Source organism: Zonotrichia albicollis, chromosome 3, assembly GCF_047830755.1.
Source record: "Zonotrichia albicollis isolate bZonAlb1 chromosome 3, bZonAlb1.hap1, whole genome shotgun sequence".
NCBI classification, from domain to species: Eukaryota; Metazoa; Chordata; class Aves; order Passeriformes; family Passerellidae; genus Zonotrichia; species Zonotrichia albicollis.
Genome location: NC_133821.1, coordinates 78,507,033 through 78,523,734, shown reverse-complemented (window position 1 = coordinate 78,523,734; position 16,702 = coordinate 78,507,033). Strand labels below are relative to the sequence as shown.

Below are 16,702 nucleotides of genomic sequence, written 5' to 3'. Positions count from 1 at the left end.
TGTGATGAAATAAATCCAAGGGGATTACACTGCTAGACCTTTCTCTGCCCCAACTGCTTTTCATGTCTCTGTGCTGCTTCAAATGGAACTTTCTGATTATTAATAAAACCAGCAGCAGTGCTGAGACAGCAAAAAGGAGGTGGCAATTACAATGTATAGACTCTAATACGAGCGTATCACAAGATGGAGCCAAAGAGACTCGATAGAAGAACAGGAATGAAAAGTGTAAGTCTCCAAAGAGCTATTTTCCAGGAGTGCAATAATTCATATGTCCCTTTGACAAAGCAGTTACTTTCAAGTAAGTAAAATAGTTCTGAAAAACAGTGTGGTTTTTAGCATTTGCAAGAAAGAGTATTAAATTTTGGAATCCATCTTGAAAATAAAACAAAATACAATTGAGTCCCATTAAATAAACTGCCGGGAAAAAGTGTTTACTCAGAAGACAACAGGCTAGAACCAGCAAAATGAGGGGAAAGATATTTTAATTTAAAATACCTTGGGGCCTCTTCATGTACTTGCTGAGTTCATTTGTGACTTCAGCAAGGTATGGGGTAGTATAAACTGCCATTCTCCAGTTGTGATTAATTGATGGCACGGCTTTGTGAGCTAGTGCACTTCCACAATGAAACATAAAGTTGCCTCCAGTGTTTACATAGCCTATTTCTGAAGTCACTCTTTCACTAACATAACAATTGCATTTGACCTCATTTCTGGGCTGGACCCCATTGTGACTTAACTCTTCCTGGAGTTCACGTGACTTGCTTCTTTTGAAAGGGACAAGGAGATTTCCAGAAGAAGGGAAATGAGAAGTAGGCATGGCATTTCCAGTGGAAGAGGTCCTATTTGCAAAGCCCACATTTTAGGTGTTTGTTTTCTTTGGTTTTGTTAGTTATGTGATAAGCTTAAGGTGAAGACAAACCTTACATATCCCAATCCGATAACACTACTAGGGATAAAAAAGAAAGCAATGAGTGTTCCTGAGAAAAGGGGTATTTTTACAATTCGTGAATGATGCCTCTCAGCTCCAACACTGGCAGATGACACCGGTCTTGGAGATGTCAATGTTAATCCAGAGCCTTTATGGTAAAGCTTTAAATTTACTGAAGTTTGGGTATTTTACTTCATATGTTCAGATTCACAAAGATGAGCAGTAATCTCTATTTCATGACTTATCAGGTTCTGCAAAATAGATTTGATAGATTTAGTTTAATTTCCAAGAAAGAGAAAAAATTAAGATCACTGAGATGGTTCTTGTCTTGGAAAGATCTACAGTGCTGGGGATGCTTTTTCATGACCTGAGCAGACCATGCCCCTAGCCTGGGAGGGAGCCCTGGCTGCTCCGACCACACAACCTCTGAATAAATATGAGGTCTTCTTACCAGAACTGTAGATTCAGATTCTGGAGCAACTCCTAATTCTTCCACCTAATGTTCCTCAACCTCATTCCCTGTGGTGATGGATACCTGCATTTTCCAGAGCTGTTGGACAAGACCCAAATATAAAGCAAAACTTAGCTCATTTAAGAGAAATGTTATTAAAACCAGAGCAGTAGGCTGCAATCTGGTGCTCACAGACTAAGGTTCTAATTTTCTCTGACACTAACTGGTATCCAGTTCATTCAGTGATGGCTCATACTGAGCTGGGGGTAAATTTTCTTTTCTGAAAAAAAAACAACTGGTGAAACTATATTCAACTATGGATCCATGGCGCAGTATTGAAGGGGCTTGGGGGTGGCCACTTTGGCCTAATGCATCCCTGGCTCTGTTTTCACCTCGGTCACGGTTCCCTCTTGATTCTTGCTTACAGAAAGCCAGTCTGTGTCTCTAGCCTATGCCATGAAGCAGGTGCTCTAACTGTGAAATTGGGTCACAGCCGAAAACTCATCCCTTAGCTGGCACTAGAGACTCACAGCTTGTCTTCTGTGGAGCTCAGGGTTAGATCTACTTTTCAGAGATGCTAGAGAGCATTTGCTTCCTAGGTTTTGTTATTACACAATTTCTGCTGAACCCATTCTTAATTCTGTTTAGATGCATGGAAAAGATGCTACCTCTATCTTGGTCTCTAACAAAATGACTCCTGATAGGATTATATAACTCACACTATTTCAAGGGTGTCCCATGTGGGCAATAGATTGGATACGAAGTTATTTTTATTTTCACATATCCATCTGCCACAATTCATGTTTTATCTAAGCAGTTTACATGATTTCAGGCAAGGCTGTTAAAGAGCATTGGTTTCTGCAGTTGCCATGGATACCAAGCAACACATTGTCCTTCTATGACATGATAATATTTTACGATTCTGTGTTAATTTATTTTTTCATGACAGTAACATCTTCCTCCAGTTCTCAACCACAGCTTGTGACAAAACCTGGACAGAAGGGACTGTGGTCTAAAATTGAGGATTGCACTGCATGTAAGCACAAGAAAGAGCCAGGCAAAACGAGACCATTGGCATATCCTGAAGTAGTAAGCTGAAATCAGGGAACACTGGGAGATGATGTTTCCATAAGCCATTCAAGAAGAAGCTGTCTTCCTCTTGACAGATTATTTTCTTTATGCTTATGTCAGGAAATCTCTCTTCCTTTGATATTCAGTGTGATGCAGGACAATTGTTTGTCAAGATGCCGCTTTCCTTTACAAACCCAAGCAAGATCTTTGTTGTTGTCAATTAGTATCTCACTTTATAAGAACTAAATTTTCACACATGTCCAGTATCACAGAACCCTTTGTTCCACAATACCAGCTGCCTTTTTCCCTCAGAGGATAGCTTAGTGCATTTCAGTGATGTTGTGCACATAGTAGTTGGACGCTCCAAAACATTTTGGGGTCTATCCTGACAAATATTGCTCTGTAACTGAGGGCTCTTATTAACTGTTAGAAGTATAGTCCTTCAAAGATTCTGTATGCTTTTCCCTCAGCTGGCCATAAAAGTTTTTAGAGACCCTTCTCCTTCCTCTTTTTCCTGCCTTTTCCGACTAGATATGTGATTTATCACCTCTGAGATTTAGTTGTTATACAGCAATATGTCTTAAAATATGTTCTTCCAAAATGTGCTGCAAGTAGAGTTGTGACAATTCAATGAAAGCTGAAGGCAAACAGGTTCCTTCTGCAGAACCTGACTTTAGTATTTGACTAAGCCCTTCTGTTCAGGGAAATGAACTCTGGACAGTTAAAAGAATTGAAAGCAGGTTTTGCTGATGTACTAAAGTTCAATCCCTTTACTAGTCCATATAATTTGGTGTGCAGATTTAATGAAAGTCAAGTGAGGAATAGTCACTGAATCTTTACTACTGCTGTAAGAAAATGTGGCCATGAACATTAGATTAAAGTTATAGAATTTAGCAATAAAACTACAGCTATATGTTCAGAAATAATTACATATCGGCAGAAATAAATTTGTCTATACTTAGTGGGACTGTAGCAAAACAATGATAGGGATATAGCAAACAGCCAGGCTCTTCTTGTTGGTGCCAAAGAATAGGACAAGAGGCAATCGGCACAAAGCAACATGCAGGAAGTTCCACCTGAACACGAGGAAAAACTTCATTGTGCAGGTGACCGTGCGCAGGGACAGGTTGCACAAAGAAATTGTGGAGTCTCCCTTAGTGGAGATATTCAAGAACCACTTGGATGCAATTCTGAGCAATGTGCTCTGGGATGACCCTGCTTGAGCAGGGAAGCTGGACCAGATGAGAAACCCCAGGACACTGTGGTTCCTTCCAACCTGATCTATCCTGAGAACAGCAATGCAAGGAAACGTTTGATTTTCATCCCACATTGTGGCTCATATCCATCTGCACTCCCTAGCTCTGTATCTAAACTGGTGTTATACTAGTTTTGATAATGCTGGGCCTGGATCACTAATTACCTCATAAAATATGTGGCAGGTAGCATGTATCAAGCAATTTCTTCATTAACATTACCCCAGGTAGCTACATGCATGGAAGTCCAAATCAATATGTCTAAAATAACCTGTATGCTGTGCTTCCAAACCCTGAAATGTCTTAGATTTCCATTCCCAAATATGAAGAAAAAAATCCCTTTGTTTCTAAGAGAGTGGCAGTATTCTGTGATTAGTTGCTGCTTCTAGCTTTAGGCATAAACAGTTGAAGGGATGGTTGGAGTACCTGTTTCTTGTAATCCACTTGGCCTGGCTCACCTGAGCTACTCTGCCTTCTGTTTTTTGTGCTTCAGCTATTTAGGTTCACCTGCTACCTGCCTCTGGGATGGATTGGATACTCTCCACAGTCAGGCATGAGATACTGTAGCTCTCTTTTAAATAGGAGAGGGCAGCTGGGATTAGCAGTGCCTGCAACACTGGATAAAAAGAACTCCTGTGTTGGGCATGGCTGGGCTTTGGGGGCCTTGGGGAGGACAGATTGGAGGAAGAATTAGAAATGGCACAGAAAATAGAAATAATGGAATAATGGCAGCCACTTTGTAAGGAGGGAGGATGAGAGTAGGCAAGTGGAAACTGGGGGATTTAGGATGGGAAGAGTGTTAAAAAATTCTCCATATTTGGCAGCATATGGGGTTCAGTTCCTGGCTGAAGTAGGTGTGATATAAGGATGAGTGAGGGGACACTGACAGAGATTCAAGACTAGAGTTGAAGTATTTCCCTTGTGAAGCATTTTTCTTTTACACTCAATTTGTTAAATTGATTGGAATACAATTACCAGGCCACTAGATAGCAGGATGTTTCTTATGCTTGTCTCTCTCTGCTAGCTCCCAAATGAAGCATGGGCTCGCTGTTTGACAACATAAAATTAGCAATAATTTTCTGCCTTTTAAAATAAATATTTGAAGCTGTTAACTGTGGCAGAATATGTTAAAAGCAGCTCAAAACAAGCTCAGTTCAACATGAAAGCTTGACTAAATGAGAGAAACAATTCATCCATGCAGCTCCTCCTTTATGTGACTGCATTCTTGTTTTGTTTTAAGAATACATAGTGTAAATCAGTGAAAAATTGTTTTTTAAAGACCTTTAGTGCAGCTGAAAACATTTTTCTCCTTAGGGAAAACTTGTGTTTCGACAAAGCTATTTATGTGGTTCAGTGGGAGATACTTTCATACCCTGTCTCTATTTACAATCTTGACTAGTATAACACACTTGTTTAGAACATGCCTTTACCTTACCTCTTCTGCTCTGAGACAAACAAAGCAGTGCAATGAATGACAGGCAACAACGACCAGACAGCTTTGTGTTTGCTGCAGGCTGCTGCTGAAAAGGCCAAAGAAAAACAGTTTGGAACGACAAATTGCCAGTGTTTTTACAGTTCCTTTTAACCACAAGTTGATTCTTTCTACTCAGTAAAATTAGCTCCAGAAGAACTACCAGGAACCAGTAAATAATTGGCTGTAGACATAACTGTCAATTACTGATTCAGAGAGGTGCTGGTGCCATTAATACTTCCTCGTGACAATGACTGTTTGGGGCATTTTCCAAGTTGCTTTTCTAGAGTGATTAATGCTACTGATTTTTCAGTGCCACTGAAGATCTTTTGTTCTAGCTTTCCTTTTACAACTTCTCTTTTTCTTTGACTGAAATTTTATCTGCACTCTATAACTTTAATTTGATACCCATCAGCTATTCCAGTAGCTCAGGAAAGATAGATGTACAGTAACCTGTGTATTTAAGTAGCAGAATAAAGAATTTTCTTGCAATTTTCTTGAGAAGTTTTAATTAATCTCTTTATTTTTAAAGGTGTCTGTTCTGGCAGCTAGAAGCCACTGATCTCTGAAACAGTGCCAGCATTTTCACACTTTGCTGCTAGTGCACTTCAAGCCTGACCTGCAGAGATAATTTATTATGAGCTCTCAAAGGCCCTGAAGCACTAAAGCATTTTGTTTTATTAGGGCCTTGTACTGGTTTAGGGCAAATTTGTTAAAGAATCTGCAAAGGAGGGCCCCTCCAGAAAGCGAAATCCACACGGCCCCTCCCCCCAACCGGTTCGGGAAAAAATTCCTCGGAGAGAGGTGGAAAGAACCTGTTTATTTGACTGGCCCCGCACCCCCCAGCACACAAAATGAACAATACCTGATGACACCGCTCTGAGAAAGATGGCAAAATCAGAAAGTCTCTTTCGGGGGTGGTTGCTCTGTTCTCAGTCCCTCCGGCGCTGGGCCAGCCGCTGCAGCCGAACCCTTGGTGTTCCCGGGTCCCAGTCCGGAGCAGGTTCGAGATGGTCACAGGAACAGGAGAGGAGAAACAGTCCAGGAAGCAATGTGGACTGTTTAGCTAGAACTAGCTAATAAGCAGAGGCAGAAAGCAGAGCAGAAACAAGAGCAGAAAAAGAGAGCAAGCAAAAGCAGCAAGCAAAAGCAGCAAGCCCAAAGCTGGAAGTAAAAAAAAAAAAACAGCTCTGTCTACTGCTTGTCTCTGTGTCCTGATAAGAGAAACCCAAACAAAACTTCCACTCTTCAGTGCCGGTCTTAAAGGCACAGAACAGATGAATGGGGATATACAAGCATCATAACGTCACCCCAGGACAGGCCTGAATTTCTCTGAATCCCTTAGGATGACAAATATATTTATACATAATTAGATATTATACATATATTTTTAAAATCATTGATGATGATAAAAAAAATGCTTCTTCCAAATTCTTGGCCAAGAGAAGGTTCTGCCAAACATGAAAGTTTCGTAATATGTGGCTAAGAATGTCTTCCTTATTTATTTTCCACCCAGTTAGCACCATTTTGAAACATCAGCTACATTCCTGATTATAAAATAGTTTATTTCATTTTGCTTGAGAAAAAGTATTACCTGTTGCAGTTGAGAGTGCTTCTATTAGCATTTTGTATACTACTGTGGAATTTATATGACAATGAATACAATACTTTGTGAATACAATAGTAAACTCATCCGTACCTTCCAGCACCAGAACTATTCCTTCCAGATCAATTGTGTATTTCCTGCAGTTGGCTACACAACAGCAGAAAACAGATTATTCCTCAGACCTGAAAACATTTTTCTTGCCTTCCCGCATCTTGCTGATATAATCTGACATTTCTAATACTGCATTATAGAATCACATAATATCCTGAGTTGGAAGGGACCCACAAAGAACACCCAGGTCTAGCTTCTGGCCCTGCACAGGATACCCCAAGAGTCACACCATGTGCCTGAGAGCATTGTCCAAACACTTGAACTCTGGCAGGTTTGGAGCTGTGACCACTTCCCTGGAAAGCCTGTGACAAAGTTTTATGCTGCAGCTGCCTTTTTCTGAACAAAACCTTTCCCTGGTTTGCTCAGAGTTCATTTCCACTCTGCAGCTCTATTTATACAACCATCTTCTGCTGATGTGTAAATGGTTCTCATTGACTTTCTTATCATATGCCTACCTGCTCAGCATGCTCAATGGATGGCTCAGTTTTGCTGGCCATGTTGATATTTATTCTAAACCAAGTTACAGTCTGTTTGCATTTAAGAGTGTCTTACTTTTGTTTTATATAAACTAGCAGTTGGGAAAATATTCCAGCAAAACGTCAGCAGTTGCTATTAGCCATTACTAACAAAGAAAATTGTTCTGGTCACTCCATCTGGATATGTATCTGTATGCATTTACAGTCCAACAAGGAATATTCTTACTTTTTTTGAGTGTGGTTTTTCAAATTCTAGGTCCGTGTTGCTTTGCATGATGATGTGCTATGGTCTTGGTTTAGCAGAACTAAGTTTTATGTTGTCTTTATATTTCCAAACTCTGCTCACGAATTCAGTGCCTTGAAAGGATAGATTTAAAATTACATATCAGTAAATCACTTAATGGTTTTACAAAACTGCATTCACTGTGTTCCAAATGCCATATGGATTTGATATATATTGAAGGTTTTTTTTTTTGTTCTAACTAAAAATGAAAAATAGTAAACCTCAATAGTTGATACGCTGGGAATATTGGCTGTTGCAGCAATAGCTAGACAGCCTTATTCAGAGGAATGTCAACTTTGTAACAGATTCTTCTGGTTCTCCTTTTACAAGAATCACACCCACATTCCTCATGAATGCATTATTTATGATCTCACACTGTCTAATCTGTTTTCCTCAATAGTTATGCAACCTGCAAACACTCATACCATGAACAAATCTTCACCAATATTTTTAAATATCCAGGCATCTCCCTCCTTGCAAGACAAATTAATTGCATCACCAGGAGCTGTTCAGGATTTTATCAAGAGGTGTGACATGCAGCTTTCAGTCATCTTATGAATGCAGTGTTTTGCATTGTGTTCCACTGTATCTTTGTCAATTGGTTAATATACCCTGAATACCTGCTATTACAAGGTCATGTCTTTATGTAAACATGATCCAAAGCATGCGAATTTTAAGAGATTTTTATATATTATACGTCTATATAGTTGACAATACTGTTTTAGTAGTTTTTTTCCTTCCTCCTTCTTAATTTCTCACAGAAGTGAATTGCATGCTCAAACCTATTTTTCCACTGAGAACTTCTATCTAGTCTAGATTGAACATGTTTCTAAATATTTCAGGTGTAGCATTACCTCTCAGCTTCCAAGCAAAGGACTGGCCTAGCTACCTGGGTAAAACATACCCAAAGATTGTATGCTAGTTACTATTTTTAATAAAAAAATTGTGTCACCAAGTAGAAAGTGGACTTTGACAATCAATCAAAGGTGGCTTTAGAATGGTTGTCCCACCTTTTCTGGGAGTCATTTGAAAGGAAGCCTTTTGTGCCCATACGGTGGAGCAACCAAATTTTCCTAACTGTTTTGAGAGGTTTTGGGAACCTCTCTTTTTAATTTTATGTCATATATTTAGCCTTATTTTTAAGCTTTTCTTTCTATGCCACCAGATCAAGGATTCCAGCCTTGCCATTTCCAAGTTTCCAGCCTCACATACACTCACATGCTGATTGCTTTCTCTTTTAGCATCTATTTTCCACAGGGATCTCATCTTTTTCTTCGCTACCATCCCTTTCCCATATTTTAGAACAGGATGTCAGGGTTGAAACTGAACAGAGCTACATGAGTTTGTCAATTCAAGGAAAAAAACACACATTTTTCTATTCTGAAATTAAAGATTGATGATTAAAGTTGTACAGAGATACCAAAAGGTAAACTTAATTGGATTTAGCTTTGGGTGAGAATCAACTTTGTTTTCATGATTCACAGGTTATATTATGAAAGAATGAAAGAATGAATGAATGTCAAAAGTTCATAACTGAGGGTCTACTGCTCTTTGTCCATTGATAATATCCAAGGAAGACATTTTCAGAGTGTTTTGTTAGTTTTTGTTTTGCCTCTTTCTTCCACAAGGATGTGTGCTACACAATGAGCTTGAATGAATGCGTTGATCTGTCCCTTTTGCACTTAAATGTATAAACACAATGTTTTGCATCTACAAAACCTCTTTTTTTCCTCCAGCTCTCTTTGGCTTTAAACAGTAAAGTCAAAGGTATGGGTATGGATTAAATATACTCCTTATCTAGACCATTGACAGCACAGACTGAGAAGGGAGGACAGTAATCAGACTCCAAATAATAAACTGTCCCTCAGATAATAGATCTGTCCCTCAATGTAACTTCTCCAGACAAGTGGATGTTGTCACTGTGGCCCATGTACATTGCTTGCAGCCTGTGAAAAGTTGTGAAGCATTTTGCATGAAGCTGAGGCTGTGAAAGCTTGTCTATTTATTAGGGAACCACCTTCCTGTGTCTAGTCATATTTACACAAATCTCTTCCTTTTACTTTTTTTTTGTTTGTTTTTGTTTTTGAAAGCTTTATAATAACTCTTGAAGATAGTTCTTCAGATGGTGTAAATCAACAAAGACAGGACTGTTTGTGTCACTTGAGGAAGTCCTGATTCCCTCTTTTTTTTACTGGAGGAGGGAGAAGAGGTGAGGAGAAGAAAAAGAGAACAGAGACTTGGAACCTAAAAAAGCTTCCCCATCTCCCTCCTTCTGATTTGTAGGAGTCTCTGGAGGGATCCCATGCCACCCAAGGACTCTACAATATGAGTTTGTAATGACATTTTAGAGTAAATGAGACACTGACCTCTGAAGTACAGCTGTCTAGCTAACCTGAAGTCAGCTGAGGGTGGTGTAAGTATCATTTAGATACATACTGAACATTTGGATGTTCCTTGCAAGCAACTAAAGGTATGTAGATACAAAAACCAGCTGCCACTTCACAGTGTGCTTATTAAATATAATTTAAATACAGATTTAGTTCGATGCACTTATACATATTTTTGTAAATACATTTCTCCATCCATCCCTCTGAGTCAGTAAACGTTCCTGAAGATGTGACTTGTGTGACTTGTGCTTTTCCATTGTTCGCGAGATAAGGTACAAAGGAGGAAGTCCTGACCTTGTTGAAGTTGGTGATAAAGGCTGTTCTCTCCACTGGGGTCAGAATTTCACCTGGGTGTTTATTTTGATTTCTAAAGGTCGACTTTGACACCAGTGAATTGACGCAGTATGTTTTGAGGCTATCAAAACAGTGACTTGGAGAAAGAGCTACTTAACTTCTGGATAATAACCTTCCCAACTAAAGCCCTGCATGTAACAATTTTTTTGAGGAAGATTTAGCTGTAGATATTTCCTGTCAAGCAGTGTTCTTATGATGAAAATTAAAAAAAAAAAAAAAAGAAAACAGAAAATATTACAAAAGAACTGAATCCTGCAGCTTTAGAAAAGTGTATTCTCTAATTTTTAAAGCATGCTCATTTTCACAGGCTAGTAAATGATTTTCTCTTTTTCCCTTAAAAAAAAAAAATAAGTCTTACTCTTGTAAGACTAAGGGTAATCCCCAGTGGGCTTGACATTTTTCCAGAAGAAATTAAGAGCAGAATTCATCAAACATTAATGTTAAGAAGTCAGAAATTCTGGAATGTTTGTCCAAAGTCCCAAGACCCTGAGCAAACACTGTCATCCTGCTGGATTCCAGCCGAAAACCAGAGCCAAAATAAACAGAGGCAGAAACTCCATCTGACTGATCCTGTGGAAACAGCTGTAACCACTTAGGTGGAAAACCACCTCAAATTCTTCTCCCAGAAAACACTGATGACATGGGAGATGGCAAGCAGGAAAGCCCTGTCAGGGTCTCTCTTCAACTGTGGTCAGGAAAATATTTTCTTTCTCCACAACTGTAAATAGAAGGGTTCAACCCTGGTCACAATAAAATGCAACCACATAAAAGCTAAATGCTTTCTTTTTCTTGTCCTTTTCTCTTGTGTAGTTTTTAGTGTCTGATCTAAAGATTCCTTCTGCAAATGTCCTATCTGTGAAAAAAAACCAAAAAACCCCTCTTTTTTCATATTGAACCTCATGCTTCTATCCAAAAGTGAAATGTGATGTGTCTCTAGTGTTTGTGTTGAGATTGTGATTTACAAAGTTGTCTGAAACACACTCACTTGATTTGTTGAAATGAAGCCAGCATTCAGACTAAACACCTTCTGTTCAGACTTTTTCTTATTATTCTCTTTAGAGGGCTTTTGTGAGTGCTATTTGGCAGAAAAAATAGGAAGCATGTTGGAATAAATAGCAAACACAAACAAATCTTAAGGAGAAAGAACTCTGGTTTGGGCTGTCCAAGCTGCACATGTCTTCCCTAAAGGATTTGACAGGTAGAGGAAACAGAAAGAGAGGATGAATTGGGGGGTGGGGGGGCTAACAAGAAAAGAACACTGGATAAATGCCTCTATGCTTTATGTGAAATAATGTCTAAGCATACTGGATCTTTAAGGTGGAATAGAGAGAATTGCAGGAACAGAGTCTGCTTTCAAATTTTCTTCATGGCCAAAGACAATAGTTCTGGATTCCCTATTTTTGTAGGAAGGCAGTGCTCATTTTCCTGAGATTTTCACTCTGGTCCAGGAATACTGTTTGGTTTTAGCCCATCAGCAGGCTTAGCACAAACACATAGATGGTAACACTTTTAGATGTTGCTAACACGGAAAAATCATTAGCATTTCTTGTCCTCTGTGTCTTCTCCCATTTATCAAGACTGTGCCTTACCTGCTTAACTGAAATTCATTTCAGCTGTTTTTCCTGGATGTCAGTTAAAAGCATTTTATTTTCATTCTTTGTGATTAAGTCAGTGTACAACAGTGGCACTGGTTTTCCTGGCAAGCTGTAGCTTCAGGGAAGAGTTTTGTGTTAAAAATAAATGGCCTCTTACGAGCTTCTGCAAAATTAAATAAGAGCTATAACAGGCCTAAAAATTGTAACATTTCCTTATTTTTGACAAATTTGACTACACAGCTTTTCCCATCATTATGGCATAGCAGACTGTGAACTAGTTTCCCCCAAGTGTTCCCCCTGCCTCCTCATTATTCTTTATGTGCACAGATTCTGCTCCTTCTTGCAGTGAATCCCTATACAAAATAGCTAGGGACTGTTTGCATAACAACTTGAAGTAGTTTTGTGTATATCTTTCAAAAAAGGTGCAACTATATGCAATACAGATACCCTTCAGGGTATTTCCCAAGCAGTAGAGATCCTTCAGGGATGTAGGTGCTTGAGATATATGGAATGGAACATATTGCTCGAAATCCTCTTTAAGTCTGTGGTAGCAGCAACTTACATTTTACTCCTAATAGAAGGCATAAAGCAAAGAAGTATTCCATAGAAAAAAGACTGACACAGGCATTCATTAGTTTACCAGCAACATGCTGCAAGGCTTTTACATGGGTACACTATTACTAAATGGATTGAGCTTTCTGTGTTTCCAAATGTCACAGTTAGCACATGCAGGAGGTATGAGCTGAGGAAACGCACAGTGGTCAGCAGAAAAGCAACTCCTAATTTCCTAGGTCTGAAATCACTCCACTTGGGATGGAGAGAGTGGGAATAAGAGCAAAGGCAGTGTGCAATGGAGAGAGAAGGGTGGTGGTTTGGAAGAGTAGTCCACAGAAACCCTAAGGCTGACTGACTAATGCTACCTTGACTGCTGGTGCCAAGATGATGTAAGCTGAAATGACAGAAAGAAGATTCCATTATTATTATATATATCCTTTTTCCACAGCTGCAGCTGGATGAGAGCCCAGGAGCCCAGAGAGGCTCCTGTCCCCAGAATAACAACATAACAAGAACATCTGCTGTAGCTATGAAGGTCAGGAAAGTAAGGTCTGTGGTGGGATATACCACAGATGACACCTCTCTTTGGGCAGACAGATCCCTGGACTCAGATCCAATAAAGGCATGTGATCTTTCCGTGAGCCTCAGAGGAGGGGAGCAGATGTGATCTCTGAGTTTTGTAACAACCAGGTTGTGTTCAGGCCTCCTCTGCAGGGAAGGGAAGAGCGTGATGGGGAATGACTGCCTGCCTCTAGCCCACTCTTTACTACTTTTTAAATATTCCCAAGAGTTATGGTAGCAGATCACAGGAGCTGAACACAGGATTGACACAGAAATGTCCAGGAAACTCTTTACAAGTCAGACTTGGGCAAGGTTGAGCACCCAAGCTAGCTGCAGAAAATTCAGCAAGCAAGAAGAGAAAATAAGGGAATTCTGCTTTAGTGTTGGGTTTTGTCTCTTCAAGCAATACTGCATTCAGGAATGCTGGAGGAGAAAAGTAGCTGAAAGACAACTCTGCCTGATCACATTGTCATTTGCATTGCAGCTCACTCTGTGATGCCTCAGTTCTTCTTGCAGTCTGAAACCAGTTCTCCAAGGATCATGGTCCAGTCTAAGTCAATCTGTTCTCTAATAGCTTCTTTGGCATTCATCACAGCCCATGAACATGAAGAGCATCTGTCTAGAGATTAGTATGACTGGAGGAGCAGCTGTGCAGTTCTGCTGCATATATGCTTAATGACATCCTAAGAGGGTTTGGGGTTCAAAATGGTAAAGATTTTGGAGTATGGGTTTTAGAAAAGCCTTAAAAAGAGCTACCAGCATTGGATAAACAGTGTGGATATCTATTGGATATAATTTTCAGCAAAACACTTTCAATCCTTCTGTCTTTTGAAATAGATTAAACTGGCTGAATATAAAACCAGATTCCATTACACTGAATCTCACAAACCCTTTCTTGTTACACATATTGTTCACATAGGAACATGAAAATTTCCAGCAGAAAATGGTTATGAGCCATGGTTAATTCCCATTGCCTGTGTTCAGAAAAGGCTAATCCCCTTTCATCCTTTGCACTTGTCTAATATTCTGAAATGCACTTCTGTTACTTACCATTGGTGATCAGACCATCAAAGTCTGCTAGGACCAGCACCACACACTGACTAATCTGGCTGTTTCAGGTGACAAGGTGATTGCCTATCCAATAAGAAGGTTTTTCCTCTCACATTACATACCTGCAGCAATGGCTAAAAATGTTACCCTTAATTAATCCTGAGCCAGATGGTTGGTCTGTATGATATAACTGGAGCTCAAGCCAGCCTGTAGTAGACCATTGCCCGCATCATGAAAAACAAACAAATCTATAAACACATGGTGATATCATCTTTGTTGGAAACCACAGCAAAGATGCCAAAGGCAAAATAGCTGGGAGTGCTGAAATATTCTCTCATCATTGCATAGAAGGATGTAGACAGATAGTGGAGTTAACATAAGGATGGTTATGCTTTTCTCTGAACAGAAGATGGATGAAGAAATATAAGCCTGTCAGCTCAATACTGTTGGTCAGCATGAAATTTCCTATTAGAAGAAAACAACAAATTAATCTTTAATTTTTGTAAAGGCAAGAACCTTTTGGTTCTGCCAAGCCATCTGCTCTAGTCCCCTGCTACAAGGGCTGAGCTGGTAACACACAGCCCTGAGGGTGAGATCCTAATCATTAAAAACACAAGATGTGCCAGGAGCCTCTTCAAAAACCTGACTCTTGGTATTCTGTGTATTAACCTCCCCAAACCGTCCAGAGATTTGTTGATTGGCTTCTGTGAGGTACTCACCTGGTATGAGTGGGCATGATGCCATGGTAGCAGGTGGAGCAGGGCATAAATTTACCAGTGGACATGTGGGGTTGTGAAAACTGAGGAAGACTGTCTTTCCATGCAGGACTGTTGATTTATTCTTTGTGAAAAATCCTCACATAGAGTAGAATGCAAGGTACATCAGCCCTACTCCTTCCTGAAGCTGGAATGATTAATAAGATTTACATAAAGATTTAAAATGCAAAGGTGTTTTAAATTATTTTTCTCTGTATCAATATGATTCTTAGTCTTTAATGCACATGAATGATTTTTATTTTATTTGTTTTTTTAAATCTGAGGAAATAATTATTTTTTGCTTCATTATTGCCTTATTATTTATTTTTTTATATAATTTTATAGAATTAAAATAAAGTTTTAAGCTAAAAGGACAAGTGTCAGGTAGAAGCAAATTGTTCAAATCATATTATCCTGAAAAGGATAACATAAATAAAACTCCATTTTTCATGGAGTCTCTTTGGGACAGAAGGCAGCGTTAGGTAGCAAAGTGCTGAGATCTGTTGCAAGAGGGAAAATGGAGAGGGAGTTCTAGTGTACTTGTACAAAGTTCTTAAATTCAAAACGGGAAAGCAGATCTCAAAGGAAGAGCTAGTACACCAGCTCCAGCTAGTACATAACCTTCTGAAGGCTGAGCTTACCAGTTGGGAATGGTAGGCACCCACATGCATTTTGAAATATAGGCAACACATAATAGATCAGGCCTAGCTTCATTTTGAAGAAAGAAATAGGATTATCACCTGCTGTTCTCTAGTGACCTTCCAGTTATGTTGTTTACTCCAGGGCAGGAACCTGCCTTTGAGCTATACCTTGATGTGTGTGTGTCTGCATATATCTGGAGGAGGGGTGATGGTGTGTCCTGCACATGCAGTACAGTTTATGAACCTTTGGATGCTAGAAACAAAAAGGAATGGCTATGTTCCAACCTCCCTGGTGAAGTTAGACTCATGAATCATCAGGGACACAAGCCATGGAGCAGCCCATGACCTATGGAGGGTGTGGGCCCCCTCCATATTATGCTCTCTACTGAAGTCACTTACTATCCTACAGAAGAGGGAAAGGAGTCAGAAGAAGCTTTCCCCTCTGCTAGCCAAATCCTCTGACTTTTAAAACAGATTTGGTTTCCCTCTTTCCTTATTTTCCTTCCACGTGCACAATTTCTGCTGTTGCTTGTTTCAGGATGACTGGGGAGAGCGAGCGGCCTGGAAGGATTGCCCAGGGCCCAGTGTTCTGTTGCCTTTCCTGGTCCATTGACTAGCACTCCTGTGAGTAAACAGACTTCAGCATGACTCCATACCTCCTGGCCCAGTACTCCCACTTACACTTGGTTTTGTGAAAGGTTTCCCTCTCTAGTAAGTAGAAAACTGTTTCTGTGTGCTGCTTGGCATGAATGAGCACCTAAAGCTAATGGCTCTGGAGGCTTTCTGGGTGAGGAGAGGCAGTGTTTAAGGAGCACCTAGGGGGATAGGACATCTACAAAGGAACAGAACTTCGTAAGATGGTACCTGCACTGGACTCTGGTCCTCTGTGACAGTGGTCACAGGGGTTCTTGGATAAGGGGAGAGATGAGAATGTTGATTCCATGTTCAGAAGGCTTGATTTATTATTTTATGATATATATATATATTACATTATAACTATACTAATAAGAAATAGAAGGAAAGGTTTCCTCTCAGAAGGCTAGCTAAGAATAGAATAGAATGAATAACAAAAGTCAGTGGCTCAGACAGAGAGCCCAAGCTATCAGGTCTGTGGTTGGTCGTTAATTGTAAACATTCAAGATAGCCTAATCACA

At 39.7% G+C, this 16,702-nt stretch overlaps 1 long non-coding RNA gene across 3 annotated transcripts in view; it reads right to left on the bottom strand.

Moving 5' to 3' along the window:
- LOC113459725 (uncharacterized) overlaps positions 1–6,361 on the bottom strand; it is a 41,212-nt gene extending 34,851 nt beyond the window's left edge. For all 3 annotated transcript variants that reach the window (XR_012579657.1, XR_012579658.1, XR_003381245.2), the window contains exons 1-2: positions 6,040–6,361; positions 5,139–5,223 (exon numbers count right to left, since the gene is read on the bottom strand). This is a non-coding gene — a long non-coding RNA (uncharacterized LOC113459725). The remainder of the gene's footprint in view (positions 1–5,138; positions 5,224–6,039) is intronic.
- Between the last annotated feature and the right edge of the window lie 10,341 nt (positions 6,362–16,702).